The sequence below is a fragment of the Chiloscyllium plagiosum genome, unplaced genomic scaffold (assembly GCF_037043375.1).
Source record: "Chiloscyllium plagiosum isolate Xiang-an unplaced genomic scaffold, Cpla_swu_hap1 HiC_scaffold_27, whole genome shotgun sequence".
NCBI classification, from domain to species: domain Eukaryota; kingdom Metazoa; phylum Chordata; class Chondrichthyes; order Orectolobiformes; family Hemiscylliidae; genus Chiloscyllium; species Chiloscyllium plagiosum.
This window is the reverse complement of record NW_028270165.1, coordinates 83,426,943-83,438,939: the sequence shown is the minus strand read 5'-3', so window position 1 is coordinate 83,438,939 and position 11,997 is coordinate 83,426,943. Positions and strand designations below refer to the sequence as shown.

The 11,997-nt window shown below is 45.7% G+C and overlaps 1 protein-coding gene and 1 pseudogene across 2 annotated transcripts in view; one reads left to right on the top strand and one right to left on the bottom strand.

Moving 5' to 3' along the window:
• The window catches only part of LOC148144758 (uncharacterized), a gene marked incomplete at its 3' end in the record, with an annotated part of 211,087 nt that overhangs the window by 40,133 nt on the left and 158,957 nt on the right, over nucleotides 1–11,997 (bottom strand). The window lies entirely within an intron of this gene.
• LOC148144759 (uncharacterized) overlaps nucleotides 3,071–11,997 on the top strand; it is a 37,358-nt pseudogene continuing 28,431 nt past the window's right edge. Inside the window, exons 1-2 of the transcript XR_015751602.1 lie at nucleotides 3,071–3,638; nucleotides 9,956–10,060. The product of XR_015751602.1 is annotated as an uncharacterized LOC148144759 (transcript). The remainder of the gene's footprint in view (nucleotides 3,639–9,955; nucleotides 10,061–11,997) is intronic.

Here is an 11,997-nt window from a genome sequence, read left to right as displayed (position 1 = left end):
AATATAATTCTGCCAGTACAAATTCACCCCAAAGAATTGTGTGTGCAAGCATGTGAGAGTGTGTACATGCTTGGTAAAGTGTGAGTGTGATGGAGTATAAGCCTGTGAGAGTATTTGGGGGTATACATGTGTGTGTGTGTCTGAGGGGGAGCATGTGTGTGAGAGGTATTAATACAAGCAAGGGGTTGCATTTTGCTAAAACAAGGAAGGGCAGGACTTGTACAGATAATGGTAGGGCCCTGGGTCATGTTATCGAACAGACAGACATGGGGGTGGGTGTTCAGGTACATAGTTCTTTGGAAGTTGCATCACAGGTAGACAGGGCAGTTAAGAAGGCATTTAGCAGCATAGCATTCATTGTTCACACCATTGAGTATAGGAGTTGGGACATCATGTTGAGGTTGTACAGGATGTTGGTGAGGCCACTTTCAGAGTACTGTGTACAGTTCTGGTGGCCCTGTAATCAGAAGAAACTTATAAGAGAGGGTTTGGTAAAGATTTACCAGGAAGTTGCCAGGACTGGAGGGTTTGAGTTATAAGGAGAGGCTGGGACTTTATTCACTGGAGTGCAGGAGGTTGGGGGGTGACATCATTGAGATTGATAAAATCATGAGGAGTGGAGGTAAGGTGAATAGCAAAGGGCTCTTGCTTAGCATCAGGGAGCTCAAATCTTGGGGGCATATTACTTAAGGTGAGGAGAGAGATTTAAAGGTAACCTGAGGGGCAACATTTTGAAAGAGGGTGATTTGTATGTGGAATGAACTTGCTGAGGATGTGGTAGATGCAGGTACATTTACAACATTTAAACGACTTTTGGATGAGTAGATGAATAAAAAGGTTAGAGGAATATGGGCCAAATGCAGGCAAGTGGGACTGGTTTAGTTTGGAATCCTGGTCGGCATGGACGAATTGGACCGAAGGGTCTGTTTCTGTGCTGTACACCTTTATTGAAACCAGTAGAATTCTGAAAGGGGCTTGACAGGATAGATGTAGATAAAATGTTCCTTTGTGGGGAGGGTCATAGAATTCCGACAATGTGGAAGCAGGCCATTCAGCCCATCTATTTCACTCTGGCCCTCTGAACAGTATCCCACCCATACTCAACCCCTTACTCCATATTTCCATGGCCAAGCCACCCTAACTTGTATATCCCTGGTCACTATGGGTAACTTAGCACAGCCAATCCTCCCTAACCTCTACACCCTAATCTATAAATTATCTTCTCAAGAATGTAATTTAAATGCAGAGCTTTTCTAAGAAAAATGTCAGTCTGACTCAACATTGGGACACAGACGGAATTCACACTTATTGTCTCTTAAAGGGATATTTCTGCTTATAAATAGGGCAACGTCTCTTCGAAATGTAGATTCATTTAGATATAACTGCGTCACTTTACATATTAAGATATCCCTTTGAATGTGCCCACACCCCTTTGAAATGTAATCTCGTCCATCTACATCTCTTCATTTTAACGGGGTATTTCCGCAAATATTCATGTCCCTTTAAAATGCAGATTGCCCCCTTTCGATATGACGCCGTTCCGTTAGATGTCGGAATATCTGTTTAAATTGAGCCGTGAGCTTTCCCAATGTAGACAGGGCTCCTGGAAACGTGGCAGTGTCTCCCCTGCAGCTGCAGAGCGAGACAGGAGAGTTTGTTTTTGTGAATGAGCAGTTGTCGCGCGAGGTGTCTGTTGCTTGGTGACGGTGAGGCTCCCCCGGCCCCGCCCATCCCCGTGCAGACGTCACGCGGGGGCGAAGGCGGTTGGGAGGAGAAGTCGCTCGAGCGGGGAAGCGGCGGGAGGGCGGCCGTTAGGAAAATGGCGCCGTGCGGCCCGGGGCAGACACCCGTCACTGGGCACCGCCGCCTTCCTGGCGCAGCTGCTGTGACACGGCCACACCGGCCGGCTGTACAGCAGGCAGGAGCCGGTGAGCATTCTGGAGGCGGATGGGGTTAAGGGCCTGCTTGGGAACTCGTCGGCCGCCTGGGTGGTGGAGTTCTACTGGTCGTGGGGCGGCCCCTGTGTCAACTATGGGGCCACCTGGAAGGTACTGGGCCCGGGAGGTGAAAGGTGAGGCAGGTTGTGGGGGGGACGGAGGGGAAGGAATGTGGGTTGAAACTTTATTGCTGGAACAGCACAGCAGGTCAGGCAGCATCCAGGGAACAGGAGATTCGACGTTTCGGGCACAGGCCCTTCTTCAGGAATGAGCAGAGAGTGTTTGTAGAGAGAATTTGTAGAGAGTTTGTATGCTCCGAAGGAATGTGGGGCCTGTCCTGTCTTAGTGACATTTTACACTCACTTTCCATCTGCTTTTACTGGCGCTTGTGCTGTTTCCCCCTCACTGTGTGTTTAATCCTTGTGCTGTTTCCCCCTCACTGTTTGTTTAATCCTTGTGCTGTTTCCCCCTCACTGTTTGTTTAATCCTTGTGCTGTTTCCCCCTCACTGTTTGTTTAATCCTTGTGCTGTTTACCCCCTCACTGTGTGTTTAATCCTTGTGCTGTTTACCCTTTGCTGTTACTTGTGCAATTGCTGAGGTTAGTGTGTAAATACTAGTGAAGGAGATTATGCACCAGCATGTATATGTTCCTCAGGCATTGAAGGGGCAGGATCTGTTGAGAATGGTTGGTCAAGTGTGTGGTGTACTAAACCTTGTTAATATGGGTATAGTTATGATTTGGAGATGCCAGTGTTGGACAGGGATGTACAAAGTTAAAACTCACACAACACCAGGTTATCGTCCAACAGGTTTAATCAGCTGATGAAGTAGCATCGCTCCGAAAGCTAGTGTGCTTCCAATTAAACCTGTTGGACTATAACCTGGTGTTGTGTGATTTTTAACTGGGTATAGTTTGGAAAATATACTTTTTATTATTTAGTCATAGAGATGTACAGCACGGAAACAGACCCATTTGGTCTAACCTGTCCATGCTAGCCAAATATCCTAAATTAATCTAGTCACATTTGTCAGCACTTGGCTCATATCCCTCTAAACCCTTCCTATTCATAAACCCATCCAGATGCCTTTTAAATGCTGTAATTATACCGGCTTCCACTACTTCCTCTGGCAGTTCATTCCATACATGCACCACCCTCTGCACGGAAACGTTGCCCCTTAGGTACCTTTTATATCTTTCTGCTCTCACCCTAAACCTATGCCCTCTAGTTGTGAACTTCACCCCAACACTGAGGAAAAGACATAAAAACATTGAGCAGCCAGACAAATGCAAAAGCAATAAAATATCGAGACACATGGTGTAAAACAAATTATGGCTCTAACCCTTTTTGTTCTCTGAGGCATATGGACACTTAAAATCTGTCAATAATATCAGCATTGCTACACAGCATATTGTGTACACTCCTCAGTGTCAACAAGCAGGGCACATGTTTGCCGGAGTCAGCAAAACATTGGGCATGTTCCTCGCTGTCGGCTGAAAAGGGGCGAGACCTACTTTTGATGGACAAATAAGGAGCACTGGAGGACCAGAAGGAGACTTGTCCTTATGCCAATTGGAGCTCCCCTATTGTCTGAATACGGAAGGTGGACCATGAGCTTCTTAAGGTCCTGCTCCTCCTCTCACACTGAATGAAGATTGAGCTTCACCTCAGACTGCAGCTTCCTTCCTCTGTCCAACATCTGTGAGTACAGCAAGTCCCTTTTCTCACCCCCTTTTCCATTTATGTTTCATTCTGGGGTTCAATTGTTGACTTGGAGCAACTGAAAGGAATGGGAATGAATTCAGCGAGGGGATAGACTCGGGAAAAGTTAGTCCATGCCTGTGTCTCAATTGGCAAAACAGACAGGCAGGAGTCTGGCAGAATGCAGCAAGCCAGGCAGTATCAGGAGGTGGAGAAGTCGACGTTTCGGGTGTAACCCTTGTTCAGAACTGGGGGTGAGTATAGGGAGAGCTGCAGAACAAGGGTATGCTGAGGGCAGGGTGATGAAGTGGGGATAGGTGTAGATAGGTAGAGGGTATGACCTGGTTGGTGAATGCGAGGAAGGAACCTAGTTGGTGGCAGGGAGGTGGAGGGGCAGGGGCTCAGAAGGGAGTTTGGGATGGGAAGGGAGGTTATTTGAAATTGGAGAACTCACTGTTGAGTCCTTAGGGCTGTGGACTGCTCAGGTGGAAGATGAGGTGTTGTTCCTCCAATTTGTACTTTGGTTTGTTGTGGCAATGGATGGGGCCAAAAATGGTCATGTCAGAAAGGGAGTGGGAAGGGGAATGAAAATGGGTGGTGACTGGGAGGTCCGATCGGCCTCTGCAGACCTGGCTGCGATGCTCGGCAAACCGTTCCCCAAGTTTATGCTCGTGCTCCCCGACGTAGAGAAGGCCACAATTGGCAAATACGGTACCCCAATGTAAAGTTACAGCCTTTGCTGTGAAAAAAAGTAGAAAGGTATATTGTTTAAATGGTGATATATTGGGATGTGGAGAAAGTGAGGACTGGAGATGCTGGAGATTAGAGTCAAAAAGTGTGGTGCTGGAAAAGCACAGTAGGTCAAGCAGCATTCGAGCAGTAGGACAGTCAAGGTTTTGGGCGCAAGCCCTTCATCAAGAATGATGCGTGGATGTTCAGAGAGGCATCAGTGTCCATCTGTGCCAGTTGTCAGACAGGTGCAGCAGACAATGAGCAAGGCAAGTGGTGTTTTAGCAAGAGGAATTGAGTTCAGAAGCGGGGATGTCTTCCTGCAGTTAGGGGGTCATTGAATATACGAGGAGAAAGTGAGGTCTGCCGATGCTGGAGATCGGAGCTGAAAATATGTTGCTGGAACAGCGCAGCAGGTCAGGCAGCATCCAGGGAACAGGAGAATCGACGTTTGATTCCTAAAGAAGAGTTTATGCCCGAAACGTCGATTCTCCTGTTCCCAGAATGCTGCCTGACCTGCGCTGTTCCAGCAACACATTTTCAGGTCATTGAATATATTCAAGGCTGAGTTCATCTGATTTTTATGTGGATGTTTATGGGGAAGGCAAGAAAATGGTCTTGAGACAAGTACAGAACCGAGTTACAGAACCATACAGCACAGAAACAGACCCTTCAGTCCATGCTGACTATGTTCACCAGCTAAACCAGTCCCACATGCCAGTGTTTTGGTCCATACCCTTCTGAACATTTCCTAATCATGTAATTATCCAAATGTCTTTTAAACCTTGTAACTGTACCTGCAAACACCACTTCCTCTGGACATTCAGTCCACACGTAAACCACACTCTGTATATAAAAAATATTGTGCCCTTCAAGTCTTTTTAAAATCTCTTTGTCCTCTCTCATTCAAAATTTGCTCCCTCATCTTGAAACCCCCAGCCTAGGGGAAGGACACCTGTCATTCACCTCATCTCTCCCCTCATGATTTTATAAACCTTGATAAGGTCACATCTCCACCTCCTATGCTCCAGTGAAAAAGTCCCAGCCCATCCACCTAGATGCAGGTAGATCCATATCCAGTCATGATCGGTTCAATGCTGGTCCCAATTCTCTCTCACGGTGTCCAGGACAGCAAGAGACCACAAGACATAGAAGCAGAAATTAGACCACCAGGTCTGCTCATTCCATTCAATCATAGCTGATCAGTTTCTCAATCCCATTCTTCCACTTTCAACAAAGTGAAAACGGACGGAGAGAGTGTGGGATGGAGATTTTCCGCTTCTAGGGAATAATAGAGGAAAGAGAGTTCACTATAAATTAGAATTTTTGGGAGTTTAATTTAGAGAAGTCTGAGGTTTGCATTTTGGTCAAGCAATCCAGGCAGGACTGATGCAGTTAGGGGAATGTTGCAGAATAAAGAGACCTTGGAGTGCAGGTTCATAGTTCCTTGAAAGTGGAGTCTCGGGTGGATAGAATAGTGAAGAAGGCATTTGGTTTGCTTTCCTTCATTGCTCAGAGCATTCAGTATAGGAGTTGGGAGGTCATGTAATACACCCTTCCCCCTCAAATGTGTGGTATCTAACTGCTTCATTGTTTCTAGTGAATACAGCCCACACCTCCCGCTACTGCCATAACATGAAAGCACTAGCTTTTGGAGTTCTGCTCTTTTATCAGGTGGTTGTGGAGAATAAGATCATGATCACAGAATTTATAGCCAAAGGAGTCCAGTGTCATGGAGATGTGATACATTAAACAACTTAGATTAAATCTTCCATCTTTTAGAATGGGGTTCTGTTCTTTGGTATGTTAATCCCAGAACCTGTTTTCAGTAACTTTCTCAAGAACGTAATTTAAATGCAAAGCTTTTCTGTCCAAAATGTCAGGCTGACTCGACATTGGGACCCAGACAGAATTCACACCTACTGGTGGGTAGGCTGGGACTTTTTTCACTGGAGCACAGGAGGTTGAAAGGTGAAGGTGTCGGGTGCCTCATTAGCAAGTTTGCAGATGACATTCAGATTGATGGAATATCAGATAGTGAAGGGGACTGTCAGATGATACTGCAGAATATAGATTGGAGAGTTGGGAAGAGAAATGGAGTTTAATCCAGACAAATGCGAGGCGATGCATTTTGGAAGGTGCAATTCGAGAGCAAACTATACCTTAAATGGGAAGGTCCTGGGGGGAATTGATGTACAGAGAGATCTGGGTGTTCAGATCTATTGTTCTCTGAAGATGGCAATGCCTGTCAGTAGAGTGGTTAAGGCAGCACACAACATGCTTTCCATCATCGGAAGGTGTATTGAGTACAGGAGCTGGCAGGTCATGTTAAAGTTATATAAGATTTTGGTTCGGCCACATTTGGAATACTGCTGTACAATTCCAGTCGCCAGATTTCCCAAAGGATGTGGATGTTTTGGAGAGGGTGCAGAGGAGGTTCACCAGGATGTTGCCTGTTATGGAGAGCGCTAACTATGAGGAGAGGTTGAGTAGATTAGGAGTATTTTCATTGGAAATAAGGAGGTTGAGGAGGGGTCTTGATTGAGGCCTATAAAACCATGAGGCATGTAGACAGGGGTGGATAGGAAGAATTTTTTTTTCCCCCATAGGGGAAGACTTAATTACTAGTTCAAAATGAAAGGGGAAAAGTTTGAGGGAGATCTACATGGAAAGTTCTTTACGCAGAGGGTGGTGGGTGCCTCAAATGCAGTGGAGGCAGTAGGGGTGGGATCGATAACGTCATTTAAGATGTATCTAGACAGAGACATGAATCAGCAGGGAGCAAAGGGATACAGATCCTTAGAAAATAGGCGGCAGGTTTAGATAGAGAATCTCGATCAGCATAGCCTTGGAGGGCTGAAGGGCCTGTTCCTGTGCTGTAAGGTTCTTTGTTCTCTTTATAGAGGTTTCCAAAACCATGAGGGGCATAGATAAGGTGAACGGCATGTCATTTCAAGATTAGGCTGCAAATTAAGGTGAGAGGAGAAAGATTTTAATAAGAGATGAGGAGCACCTTTTTTGTAAACAGAGTGGTTTGTGTGTGGAATAAATGTCCAGAGGAAATAGTGGATGCTGGTTGAGTAACAACGTTTAAAAGACATTTGGATAAGTACATGAATAGGAAAGGTTCAGGGGGATATGGGCCAAACACAGGTAGGTGGGACTAGTTTAGTTTGTGAATATAGTCAGCATGGACTAGTTGGGCTGAAGGGTCTGTTTCTGTTCTGTATGACCCTTTAACTGTTCTGTACTGGTCTTAAAATAATTTTACTTGCCTTCCCCCAGAAACATCCACTTCTTTCTTGTTCTAAAATCAGACGAACTCAGCCTTGAATATATTCAATGACCCCCTAACTGCAGAGACTTCTGAACTCATTTCCTCTTGCTGATTGCTTGCTGCACCCGTCTGACAACTGGCAGTGACAGGTGTGGAAGGATGCTGAGGCCACTTTTTACATCCACACATCATTCCTGAGGAAGGGCTCATGCCTGAAACGTTGATTCTCCTGCTTCTCGGATGCTGTCTGATCTGCTGTGCTTTTCCAGTGCCACACTTTTCAACTGTCATCTCCAGCATCTGCAGTCCTCACTTTCTCCGCATCCCAATATGTCACCATTTAAACAACGCACCTCCTTTCAGCAGTTATTTGTTCGTAACTGAGGCTATAATTTCACGCTGAGGGACTGCATTTGCCATGTGTTTGCCAATTGAGATACAGACCTGGACCAACGTTTCCCGACTCTGTCCCCTCCCTGGATTCACTCACTTTCTTCAGTTGCTGCAAGTCAACAATTGGCTTCTCATTGGTACATTTGAAGAAGGATTTGCACCGTTTTTGCAGACAGCGAAGAGCATGAATGGCTTTTGCTGAACCAGCATGGAAACAGACCCTTCGGTCCAACCCGTCCATGCCGACCAGATACCCCATCCCAATCTAGTCCCACCTGCCAGCATTTGGCCCATATCCCTCCAAACCCTTCCTATTCATGTACCCATCCAAATGCCTCTTAAATGTTACAATTGTACCAGCCTCCACCACTTCCTCTGGCAGCTCATTCCATACACGTACCACTTTCTGTGTGAAAAAGTTGCCTAGTAGGTCTCTTTTATATCTTTCCCCTCTCACCCTAAACCTATACCCTTGACTTCTGGATTCCCCCACCCTAGGGAAAAGACTTTGTCTATCTATCCTATCCATGCCCCTTTGTAAACCTCAGCTTCCGACGCTCCAGGCAAAATAGCCCCAACCTGTTTAGCCTCTCCCTATACCTCAAATCCTCCAACCCTGGCAACATCCTTGTGAATCTTTTCTGAACTCTTTCAAGTTTCACAAAATCTTTCCAATAGGAAGGAGACCAGAATTACACACAATATTGCAACAGTGGCCTAACCAATGTCCTGTACAGTCGCCACATGACCTCCCAACCTCTGTACTCAATACTCTGACCAATAAAGGAAAGCATACCAAACACCACCTTTACTATTCTATCTATCTGCGATGCCAGTTTCAAGGAGATATGAACCTGCACTCTGAGGTGTCTTCGTTCAGCAACACTCCCTTGGACCTTACCGTTAAGTGTATAAGTCCTGCTAAGATTTGCTTTCCCAAAATGCAGCACCTCACATTTATCTGAATTAAACTCCATCTGCCACTTCTCAGCCCATTGGCCAATCTGGTCAAGAGACTGTTGTAATCTGAGGTAACCCTCTTCACTGTCCACTGCACCTCCAATTTTGGTATCATCTGCAAACTTACTAACTGTACCTCTTATACTCGCATCCAAATCATTAATGTAAATGACAAAATGTAGAGGGCCCAACACTGATCCTTCTGGCACTCCACTGGTCACAGGCCTCCAGTCTGAAAAACAACCCTCCATCACCACCCTCTGTCTTCTACCTTTCAGCCAGTTCTGTATCCAAATGGCTAGTTCTCCCTGTATTCCATGAGATCTAATCTTGCTAATCAGTCTCCCATGGGGAACCTTGTCGAACGCCTTACTGAAGTCTATATGTATCACATCTACCGCTCTGCCCTCCTCAATCCTCTTTACTTCCTGAAAAAACTCCAAATTTGAGACATGAGTTCCCACACACAAAGCCATGTTGACTATCCCTAATCAGTCCTTGCCTTTCCAAACACATGTACCACCTGTCCCTCAGGACTCCCTCCAACAACGTGCCCGCCACCGATGTCAGGCTCACTGGTCTATAGTTCCCTGGCTTGTCCTTACCACCCTTCTTAAACAGTGGCACCACGTTAGCTAACCTCCAGTCTTCTGGCACCTCACCTGACATGCGCAGTGTGCTCTATGGAGATGCTGTTCCTGATGGATTTAAAGTGTCCAAATGCCACAATTTCTTCCCCTGTCACTCGACATAACCACGCACGCTGCTCGCTGTGTTTGATGTTCATCTTCCCTATAACCTTCATGATTTTATAAATCTCAAATGAGGTCACCCCTCAACCTCCTGTGCTCCAGTGAAGAGTGTCTCAGCCTCTCCTTACAACTCAAACCCTCCAGTCCTGGCAACATCCTGGTAAATCTTTACTGAACCCTTTCTAATGGAATTCTTCCTATTACAGGGCCACCAGAAGCGTTCTCAGTACTCTACAAGTGGCTTCAGCAACATCCTGTACAACTTCAACATTATGTCCCAGCTCCTTTATTCAATGGTGTGAACAATTAAGGTAAGTGTGCTGAATGCCTTCTGAAGCTTCCTTCCAACCAGTGATGCAACTTTCAAAGAAGTATCTATCTGAACCCCCCCGCCCCCCACCATATCCCTCTGTACAAGTCCTGCCCTTCCTTATTTTGGCAAAATGCAACCCCTCACCTTTTATCTGTACACATGTTCTCTCTCAGACATACACACATACACGCCCCCCCAACACACACACCCTTTCACAGGCTTCTCCTCCATCACACTCACTTTACCAAGCATGTGCACACATACTCTCTTACACGCACTCTCATGCTGCACACATACATATAACAATGTGGTGCATTTGCAGAATTATATTTGCAGATATATTCAATTTTGCACAAAACGCACAATATGCAGGTAGTCAATCCATGTAATATTTTATAAATTCCTAGTTTGGAAATAGAACCAGTCCAATTTAAGATTGGGATACTCTCACACCTTTCATGCATTGTCTGGACTGAGATGTCACCTGTTTTTAAAAAGACCTTAAGTGATCTTGAGAATACGACTTAATAATAGTTCTGCGATGTACACTTTAATGAACTAAAATATGCAACCCATTCTAAAAGATGAAAGACTTAACAGCAATCTACATTTGTCAATATATCATATCAGTTGCATGACACTGATCTTTTGCTCTTAACTCTGTCTTATGATCCTGCTCCACAGTTACCCGATGAAGGAGCAGCACTCCGAAAGCTAGTGCTTCCAAATAAACCTGTTGGACTATAACCTGGTGTTGTGATTTTTAAACCGTGTCCAACCTAGTCCAACAGCAGCACCTCCACCTCGTTTCTAGTGAACACAGCCCATACTTCCCAGTGCTGCCAGTAAACTGCCGATGAAACGATGCACTCCTGAAAAATTTATAGTTTCTAACGAAACCAGCTACTCATTCACTGCTCCATCTAATACACAACATTGGAAACTTAGTGCAGAAGGCTGCAAGAAATGAGCAGCTTTAAAACAAAAACCGCTTGGAGCTTTCAATGAGAGCCTGAGCCCAGCCCAGCAGTACGTTCTGGTTACCTTTATTTTGTGTCGCAACATGGTTTAGGCTTCAGATCCCCCCCCCCCCCCCTCTCCTCCCCTCCCCCAGCAAAAAGGGCAGAGAAAGAGTAGCTGTTTTTTAGACAGCTCCACAACAGGGGGGAGGAGCAAAGGGCGGGGCAAGGCCAACAGCAGGCCCCCACACTACGCCTGCATTGCCTTGCACAGTTTACAAAAATCCCTTTCCCTTCAGAGACTCCCCACAGTGTGGGAGCAGGCCACTCGGCCCAAAGACTACACACCGATCCTCCGAAAGGTAACCCACTACCACAATTCCCCTATTGCTCAACATTTACCCCTGACTAATGCACCTAACCTGCACATCCCTGGGCACTATCTGAACCTGGACAAACTTAAAAATCTCACAACATCAGGCTAAGTCTGACAGTTTATTTGGAAACACGAGCTTCGGAGCACTGCTTCTTCATCAGGTGATTGTGGACAATAAGATCATATGGCACAGAATTTATAGGAAAACATTTCAGTGGCAGGGCACTGTACTGATATATTGAACAAACCTGGATTGTTAAGTCTTTCATATTTTAGAATAGGTTGCAGCAATCACTAATATGTCAATCCCAGAACTTCCAGTAAGGCACCTTCAAGATAGCTTAAGGTTTTCAGAACAAAAGATGACATCTCTGTTCAGACAATGCATTAAAGGTGTGTGGTCAGAGTCTGTCTGTTTTCAAGTCTTAAGGCAGACTGGTTATCGAGTCATGGAGATGTACAGCACGGAAACAGACCCTTCAGTCCAACTCGTATATACCGACCAGATATCCCAACACAATCTCGTCCCACCTGCCAGCACCCGGCCCATATCCCTCCAGTTGCCTTTTAAATGTTGCAATGTACCAGACTCCACCACTT